Here is a 10,851-nt window from a genome sequence, read left to right as displayed (position 1 = left end):
AGCCCCACAGGATGAATCAGCAGAGGTTTTGGCCGAGTTGGAGGGTCATCTCGAGCGCTTGACAGGAGATATTCCTGAGACCACTATAGACGACATTCCTCGTCGACTTCAGCGCTACGTGATTGGAGTCCCAGGACCTTTTAGGAGGTTCCTTTGCAAGGTGGCCCGGGCAGTGGTTTCTTATAGAGATCATCACCAGTGATAGGATGATCACCTATTGTGGGCACATGTGACATTTTGTTTTTTGTACTTATCATTTTTGCCGATCATAAGGTGTTTTTTAACCTATGATCGAGGACGATGTATTTTTTGACACACTCCTATATATATATATATATATATATATATATATATATATATATATATATATATATATATATATCACTATTACCGGCTTATCTTGTAAATCATGTTATGGAATGGTTTTAAATTTACATGTATGATTATTGCAAATGTCTATTTAACATTCGAGAAGCAATTGCATCTGTTAATGTATTTAAATACTTTGGAATATGTTGATATTCAATGTAATCAAACTCACGTTCCAAGAGACGCACTCTCAAAAATAATCTTAATAACACTAGATTTCTAATGGCATACACTCTATTAAGCTGTAATACAACGAGTTCAAAATCTAACCTCACTATCAAACTTCGAATCCCAAATGAAATAGATTCAGACAATAACTCAATCACTGCATTGTACTATGCAATGTTGTTTGTTGTTTGACAGAGGCTTACCCCATGCATAGAAACTAACTCGTCAGAGGGCGAATAGATAATCGAAGTTGTGGAAGAGATGTTCCGTGTATTACGACAAGCACCATCAGCAAATCTAATGTATGTTTGGAGAGGCATCGACATCTGCAATATCAAAAGTAAAACCAAGATAAGCAGGAATAATGACGGAAAAACACTCTCTAAGCTAAGGACACTTTTTAAACTAAAACACACCAGCTAGAAAGAAAAACTATCCTAACTAAAAATCTCCATACCCCATTCTTTTAAGCATAATACCTCTTTAAGTAAAGGCCATTTCTGGGTTTACCCATAGAGTCCCCATCAAAGTCTACCAGCTCATAAGCCCCTTTGGCTAGCTTTCGCTTGACAACATAGGGACCATGCCACATAGGAACAAATTTTCCATCGCCTAATTTATCATTAGCTTGATCATAAACTAAGACTAGATCCCCTTCCGAAAAATTTCGAGGGGTCACATTTCGATCATACTGAGCTTTCATTCGTTTTGCGTGAGTCTCGATCACCAATGCAGCATCATGTCGATTCTCATCTAATTGAGCGAAGTATAACAAACGTTTTTCCTCATCGGAAGTGGCTGGAAATAACTCGATGGCCATTGGCAGTGACGAGATTTCACATTCAATGGGTAACACGACTTCCAAACCATAGACTAGTTGGAAAGGAGTGAACCCTGTTGATGTTTTTACTGAAGTTCGGTACGCCCAAAGCGCTGAAAATAGCATGTTGTGCCAATTCAACCGATGAATCCTAATGATTCGTTGAATCATGATAACTAAAACTTTGTTGATGGATTCAACCAGACCATTCGCTTGTGGATAATAAGGGGTTGAACTATCGTGATGTAAACCAAGCTGGCCTGTAAGTTCGGTCATCATAACGTTTCGAAAATGACGCCCATGATCAGTGATTATCGCTTGTGGGACACCAAACCTAGCAATTATATGATTGAACACGAAAATTGCAGCTGTTTTGCCGTCTGCCTCGAATGTAGGCATCGCCTCGGCCCACTTAGTAAAATAATCTACCGCAAGGATGATATACGCATGCCCCCCGACCGATTGAGGGTTACATGTAATAAAATCGATACCCCATTTGGCAATAGGACCAACGGAAATTATAGGGTGGAGAGGAGCAGGTGGAGCGCGCATCTTACGATCAAAAATCTGGCAGTTGTGGCATTTTGGACCACCGTAATACATTCTTTAAACAAGGACGGCCAAAAATAGCCAGCGCGCAATATCTTTTGGGCTGTGGCATACCCAGACATATGACTGCCACATGCTCCAGAGTGACAGTCATTTAGAACCCTTTCAGCCTCTTCGTGAGTTAAGCAACGTCGAAAAATAGAGTCTGCCCCACGGTGATAAAGAGTATCTCCAATAATTTTGAATTGTTGGGTCTGGAATCGAATTTTTCGACGTTTCGACCTTGAAATTTCTGTTCGAAAGGATTGGCTCTGGAGATAGACGACGATATCCCCATACCACGGATCTAAAGTGATGATTAGAAACAAATATTCGTCCGCAATGGGCTCCTCTGCCACCGTTTATGTGTCAGCACGCGGGAAGTCACACATTAACTTCGCAAAAACTAAAGATTTCTTAGACTTAGATTTCTCAAACTCCAAGTCGAACTCCTACAGGATAACGATCCATTTAGAGTACTTGCCCCCTAGCAATTGTTTGGTCAAAATGTAGATCATAGGGTTGCGATCCGAAATTATCGTAGTTTTACGTAGTAAAATGTAGTGACGAAAACGTTGGACAGCTTGAACGGCTGCCAATGCCAATTTCTCCACATGTGAGTATTTTAGCTCAGTTGGATTTAATGTTCAACTAAAGTAATATATCACATGTTTCGTTTCGAATTCATCTTCCTGAACTAAGACCATTCCAATGGTGGAATGGGAGGCGGCGAGATACAGGAAGTAATCCTGGTTGTAGTTGGGAGGATGCAACAACGGTGCATGGGTCAACGCGTGTTTGAGTGCATCAAAATATTTCTGAGCTATCTCATCCCAAGAGAATTGAGTGTTTTTCTTCAACAACCGGATAAAACCCTTTGTAACCTCGGCGTAGTTAGGAATTAATCGTCGTAAAAAGTTTGCTTTCCCCTGCAAACTTTGGAGTTGGCGAAGACTCGAAGGAGGAGGCAATTTGATGATAGCTTCGACCTTTGAGGGATCAACACGAATGCCGGCTTTCGAAACTACAAATCCCAGCAATCGACCCGTTTCTATACAAAAGACACATTTTTGTGGGTTCAACCGAATACGATAATGCCTACACCTCATAAAGATTGCTCGTAAATGGACGAGGTGATCAGCTCGATGTAATGAATGAGTAGGCAAATAATCGAGATACGGTTGCACAATGTGTTTGATTTCATGAAACGCATAAGACATCGCCCTTTGAAATGTTTCTCCGGCATTCTTAAGCCCAAAAGGCAATTTGCAATAAGCAAATGTCCCCAATGGACAAATGAAAGCCGTTTTTGGTTGATCGGCAGGTAGAATGTTGATTTGATTGTATCCGAAAAAACCGTCCATAAAGGAAAATATTTCGCTGCCGGCACAATCATCAATGATTTGATCGATATAGGGAGTTGGGTAATTGTCCTTTGGACAGGCTCGATTAATGTCCCTATAATCGATGCATATTCTTATTGTTCCCTGCTTTTTGTTAACCAGAACAATATTCGATACCCAATCCGTTAACGGGATCAGATAAATAAAACCTACTTTCAACAGTCTTTCAACTTCTGCTTTAATTGCAACAGCTTTTTGTGGGTGAATCTGATGCAAACGTTGCCGGATGGGTTTAGCGTCCGGGTAAGTCTTGATCTCATGAACAAAAATCGCGCGATCAATTACTAGCATTTCCTCATAGGACCAGGAAAACACGTCACGGAATTCTTGAAATAGGGCCTTGTTGGTACCATTCCTTGACCTCCTCTTTCCTCTTGAAACACATCGTTTGCCTACCTTTTTCCTTCATACATCTATTAGACCCCTTGAAATTGATTAGTTAATAGTATTATAGTTGTTAAATGCATTAGAATTGATTTATGAGTTTTATGTTAAAGAATTAGGGATTTTTGATAAAAATACTACAGGAAGTTGCAACATCCTGTAATTGGTTTATTGTGTGACATATGGCATGACAGCTAAGCTAGAACAAAGGGTAGGGATGAAAAATAGAATGTACAAGCATGGATTAACACCTATCCTACATCAAAACCAGCACTCCTGAATGAGCGGTCAATGATGGTCAAAGCACAGCATGTTGGTGACAAAAGCAGCAACAGCATAGGGTTCTAAACCGATTTAGTTTTGTTCCTTTTTGGAATCGGTTCAGAATGGAAACAACTTAAAAACTATGCCATAGCAAAAGTGACAACAGCCGCATAACGAATGTACATTCATTCTGAAATGTAAACGTTGTAAAACATATGTAAACACAGTTATGTGTTTTTAGTTAAGGGTTATCATTGTATCGATTTGAAAACAGAGCTTTTGAACTTAATACCAAAAACACGGTTGCAGTCACGATTTCATTGTTGCGTTGATTATATAGTTGCTTGAGCATAGTTTAGTATACCTTTGAAACGCGAACGGGCCCTGCGTGGAACGGGTATACTGTCATTTCATTTCATTTGCAACTTCTGAATATTCAATAGTATGCACAGTGATTAGAGTTTGGTTTATGTTTTCATTGATTTAATTAGAAATTTGTATGAGTAATGTTTATGATGGTAGCTTGAAGGATTCATCACTGAGATCGTTGAATTGTATCCTGTAAGGGATCTGATCTTTTCGTTATTTTTAAAAGCATCTTCATGAACCCTGTTTCTCATATATTTGAATTTTAAGTGTGCTTATGATTTTAGTATGTTTCAATATTTCATGAATGATAAACATTGAATGCTGAGTGTTCACAGAACAGGGGTTTTATGCACAACATCCTCGTAAGGGGATTGAAATCTTGGTTTAAGTAATACACAGTGTTTTTTAAAATAGGTAGATGAATTGAGTGACCTGAGTGTCCAGGTGATAGGGAGCATACCTCAAACTTCCGTAAGAAAGTTCTGTAACCTACCATCACGAACACTTAGTTAGGAATCCTTTATGTCTATAGATTGTAGACGCATGCCTCGAAGTTTACTGACCCTGGTTGATAATAAATATAGCCTAATCTAGCACCCTAGATAGGACACTACATTTTGGCGCCGTTGTCGGGGAGGCGTAGTTAAAGGATTTGAAAACAAAAAAATTCAATAAACAAAAACGAGCAAAAACATAGATTTAAAAATCATGTTCATTTATGCCTAGATTTAGAGATAATCAAGGTAGATTCATAAAAACCCCCCATCCAAAAACTAACCTATCATCAGGAGCAGACTCTTTAGGAAATACAACACCAGCTGAGGAAGTCACCATACAAGCATTAGAGGATAAACAAAAGTCAGGGCAAAGACTTACTCTCATCGAAAGGAAAACTTTAGCACATAAATCGCAGAAGAAACACTTTCCTAGATCCTCTATACAAGGAGAAAGTAGCACAGTGACCGAATAATCTTTCTTTAATTTTCTCTTTAAAACAAGTGACACTGACACAGAGGAACCTATTAAAATGGCTGAGGAAGGAGATGGATCAGTACCAAATCAAGGACAAAGAGATGAAGAAGAGTCAACCTTTAAGTTTCCTATACATGAACCACAAGAAGATGATGAGATCAAAATGAAAAACATACCTCCATCCGTGCTACCAAAATTTTATGGTATGGCTTCGGAAGACCCAGACTCATTCTTGTTCGAGTTTGACATTATATGTCGAACATACGGTTACACAGATGATGCCCATAGGCTTAAACTCTTCCCAGCGACATTAAAGGCATCAGCCTTAAGATGGTTCATGAGGCTTGGTGAGCATGCGATAATTGATTGGGATGGCATGAGAAGGATATTTCTAAAGAAATATCAACATTATTGTAGATCCAAAGATTCCAAAGATGATATCTTTAGAATGAGCCAACAAGAGGATGAAACCTTAGAGGAATACTTAGAACAGTTTGTCTACAACTTACAAAAATCCAAACACCGAACTATGCCTCTTGATTTGATTCGCACAATATTCTTGAAAGGCATCCGAGAGGAATACATGGATGATCTTAATTTGATGGGCAAAGGTGACATTTCTACCTTACCTTTTGAATAAATCGCTGAATTATGCGAAAAGTATCAAGAAGTAAAGCTAAAATTGGAAAAAGAACCATGTCATCCAAAGTCACAAAATCTGCTTCAGCAAGTGTCACAAGGGCTGAAATAGGGAATCTGTTAGAAGAATTTAAAACAAATCTGTTAAGCACCTTAGGGAACCAAATTGACACTCTAAAAGCTAAGAAGAAACAAGAAGATGAAGATCAGATAATGGCTATCTTCTGCCCAAAATGCCGGAAGAAACATGCCTTAAAAGAATGCCCATTAGAAAACATCCAAGTTTGTGCCTTCTGTACTGAAAATCATGATATATTTAATTGTCCTAAAGTTAAGGTTTTGCAGAACTATAATATGGCAGCTAATGCAGAGATGGAAAATGTGTATTACATGGGCACGAAGAGACCATGGCAGCCAAGGCCAGCACCTCAAGGTATGTTTCCAAATCAAAATTTGCAATTTCCTGTAAATGATCAAATGTATGCTCAGATTTCATGGAATGTACCCATGCCATGGCAGCACCAAAATCACCCACAGCAACAATGGAGACCATCTCAACAGTACTCTCAATCATATCATACATATCCTCAATCATACCAACCATATTGGTAGCCATATCAACAATATCATCGCCCATACTCATCACATCCTCAACCATATCAGCAGTATCCTCAGTAGCAAGTTGTTTACAAACCTCAACCTACTCAACAAGCACTGCCTGCTCCTCCATAAATAAATCCACCACAACTACAATTTCCATCTAACTCACAACCTCCCAGACCTACTCAAATTCCTGCTCAAACTGTCCCAAATCCAAATAAAAGAGTAGAGAGGCCAGCCTACAATGTAGAGGAGGGAACCTCATATCCCACACTACCCTTGCAAAATATCAACTTGAGGTCTGGTAAGGTACTCCACAAAGATTCTCCAATAACTGATAAACAAGAAGAAAACACAAAAAATGAAAACAAAACGACAAATCAAAGAAAACTAAACAATGATACCAAAGATAAGCAAATGCAACCATTGCATCCACCTTTTCCAGACCGATTGGTCCAAATGAAACTTCCAATCTCTATACCATAGTTTGATGTCTTAGATGAGCTCAAGAATGTCTATATAAAAATTCCGCTACTACAAGCCATAAAATACATTCCCATATATACTAAAGCAATCAGAGAAATGTGCCTTAAGAAGCCCACTAGGAAAAGGATTGATCCTCAAACCATTCATGTTATAGGACATTTAGCTGGCCTTATGACAAATACCATCTCAATGGAGAAGTATGTTGATCCTGGTATCCCCAGAGTTACTACAATCATTAATAACATACAGATCCCAAACACTTTAATAGATCTTGGGGCCGCAATAAATGTCATGACTCTTGAAACCATGAGAAGACTTGAGCTTATAAATTTGCAACACACAACGATTGTTCTAGAACTAGATGATAGGTCTAAAGTGATTCCTGAAGGGATTTTGGAGGACATAATTGTTTCACTAGACTCTTGGGAGTACCCAGTGGGCTTCTTAGTTCTTCAACCCAAATCCAATTTAGGAGGGCACCCTATCATTCTTGGTAGACCATGGTTAGCGACTGCTGATGCATTCATAGGATGTCGATCGGGCAACATGATCATTTCACGAGGAACTGAAAGAAAACAACTCACTCTTTATCCATCGGCACAATCACCAGCAGTAACACACAATTTATGGCTCGATGAAAAATACAAAGATAAAGAAGAAGTACAATCTGTTTTTAGCATCGACCAAATCTATGATTTCCAGGAACAAAATAATAATGATTTGGTAGAATTGTTCCTTTCTCAACCTGATATTTCCAAAAATTTGAGAAACGACCAATATCATGCTGCAGATGTGCTTTTAGCCCAAAATTTTCAAGAAAAATGCACCATTCAATCTTTGCAAACCACATTTCACGATATTTTTCCAGTTCAATCCATCACAAACACACAGAGTCAGATCATAGAGATTAGTCTAGGGAAAACTCTGAACATTGGCAATCACCTAGACTCATCTCAGCAAAGAGAAATTGACTCAACTATTGAGAAAATACCAGAAAGCATTTGCTTGGGACTACACCGATATGCATGGGATTCACCCCGACACATGCACTCACCATATTTATACAGATAGTACTATCAAACTAGAGAGGCAACCGCAGAGAAGAATGAACCCCATGCTCCAGGATATTGTGAGAGAAGAATTGCAAAAACTATTGAGAGTTAATTATATATATCCTATTTCTGATAGTCAGTGGGTATCCCCATTGGTTATAGTGCCCAAGAAAAATGGTAAGTGGCGCATTTGTGTTGATTACAGACAATTGAACAAAGCAATGCTCAAAGATTACTTTCCACTTCCATTTATTGACCAAGTGTTAGACACATTAGCTGGGAAATCATCATTTTCTTTTCTTGATGGTTTCAGTGGCTACAACTAGATCAGGATAGCCTCAGAAGACCAGGACAAAACCACATTCACCTGTCCTTGGGGCACTTATGCTTATAATGTTTTGCCATTTGGACTTTGCAATGCTCAAGCTACATTTCAGAGAGCTGTATTAGCTATTTTCGCTGATTTAGTTCATGATTGTGTTGAAGTTTACATGGATGATTTTTCAGTGTACGGCAATTCATTTGAACATGCATTAGAGAACCTTGAAAGAGTTTTGAAAAGATGTATTGAAGCTAATATGTCCCTGAGCAATGAAAAGTGCTTTATGATGTTAAACGAAGGGATAGTATTAGGCCACTATATTTCTTTTCAAGGCATCAAAGTTGACCCAACAAAAATCTAGATCATTGTTGATTTGCCAATTCCAAAGAATCAAAGAGAGGTAAGAATTTTCCTTGGGTATGCAAGCTATTACAGAAGGTTTATTGAACATTTTAGTAAAATAGCTTTACCTTTGTTTAAGCTTCTAACAAAAGATGTACTTTTCAACTGGAATGAGAACTGCCAGCAAGCATTTGAAGCACTCAAAAAGAAGTTATCAACCGCACCAGTCTTAAGGGGGCCTAACTGGAGCCTACCATTTGATATCTTTACAGATGCATCTGACACTGCAGTAGGTGCCTCATTAGGCCAAAAAGAGGAATCTTGTAATTAATAATGGAAAATTTTAGGGGCTAATGTTCGCCCAGTGGGCTAATTTTCCATGATTTTTCCACAAAAAAGATTCGCCAATTTCCAATTTTATAAAAGACGATTCGCCCAAATTTTAGAATATAAAATTATTTTACCTTAAAAATCGCCAAGATTATAGAGAGACTATATATAAAATAATTATAAATTTGATTAATTTTACAAATATATCAATAAACATTTATAATTTGCATATTAGGGATTAGTGAGATTTGCCAATGTTTTAAACTTCAAGAAAATTTTCCATCCTTAAAATTTTCCTTGGTAATTATGCCATTTATTTCATTAGAAAAAATCTAACACCTGTAGAATCAAACTACACAGTCACAGAAAAGGAAACACTTGCCATCATATATGCTATGAATAAATTTCGACATTATATAACTGGTTATGAAGTCTTTGTACATACTGATCATTCTGCCATTAGACATTTAATGAATAAACCAATAACTAGTGGCAGAGTTACCAGATGGTTATTATTGTTACAGGAATTTAACATCACAGTGTTAGATAGACCAGGTAAAGAGAATCAGGTGGCAAATTTTCTTTCTAGACTGCAAAATCAAGGTGAGGTTGTTTCGGTTGAAGATTCTTTCCCAGATGAAAATTTATTTGCAATTTCCATAGTGGATCCTTGGTATGCTGACTTGGCTAATTATTTGTCTACAGGAAGGACACCTCCATACTTTACTCCAAAGGAAAAGAAGAGACTAGTCAAACAAAGTGCTCGATACTCATGGATTAATGGCGATTTATTTTACACTGGTTATGATATGATTATTAGACGATGTGTAAGAAATGATGAGATAATTGATATTTTAAAATCTTGCCATGATGAGCCGTGTGGTGGGAATTTTGCAGCTAAGCAAACAACATTCAAAATTCTTAGTCTTGGATACTACTGGCCATCCATTTTTAAGGATTCCAAGAGGTACGTGAAGAGTTTTGATAGCTGCCAAAGAATGGGCAGGCCAACAGCTACAGATGAGATGCCACTTCAGCCCCAAGTTCACCTAGAGCCATTTGAAAAATGGGCTCTAGACTTTATAGGATCCATTAACCCAACCTCCAATGGTAAGAAGTACATCTTAGTATGTACTGATTACGTCACAAAGTGGGCTGAAGCAAAAGCACTAGTTAGAGCCACCGAACAAATAGTGGTAAATTTTCTTTTTGAAGAGATTTTTGTAAGGTATGGAGTACCAATGGAAATAGTGACTGATCAAGGTACTCAATTTACTTCAAAGTTAGTGAAGGACATCACAGACAAATACCAAATCAAGCACAGAAGAAGTACACCTTACCATCCACAGGCCAATGGGTAGGTGGAATCCACAAACAAAACTTTGGAAGGGATCATCACTAAAACTGTGGCAATGAACATAAAGAATTGGGAAGAGAAGCTCAAAGATGCACTCTGGGCTTATAGAAATACGTGGAAGAATACTACAGGATTTACACCATATCAGTTGGTGTATGGCAAAGAAGTAATGCTTCCTATTGAGTTTCAAATACATACTTTTAAACTGGCTGCAGATTTGCAAATTGACCTGGACCAAGCACAACAAGAAAGAATTCAGCAGTTGAACCAGCTGGATGAAATGAGGTAGCAAGCAGAGGAAACCACAATCCTCATGCAAAAACAAAGGAAGCAGTGGCATGATGCACATATCAAGAAGAAGCAGTTCAAGGAATGAGACTGGGCTT

Source organism: Pinus tabuliformis, chromosome 6 (assembly GCF_031772625.1).
Source record: "Pinus tabuliformis cultivar Carrire ecotype Pingquan chromosome 6, CPIR1, whole genome shotgun sequence".
Taxonomy (NCBI): Eukaryota; Viridiplantae; Streptophyta; class Pinopsida; order Pinales; family Pinaceae; genus Pinus; species Pinus tabuliformis.
The sequence above is the reverse complement of the archived record's forward strand: the minus strand, read 5'-3'. Positions refer to the sequence as shown.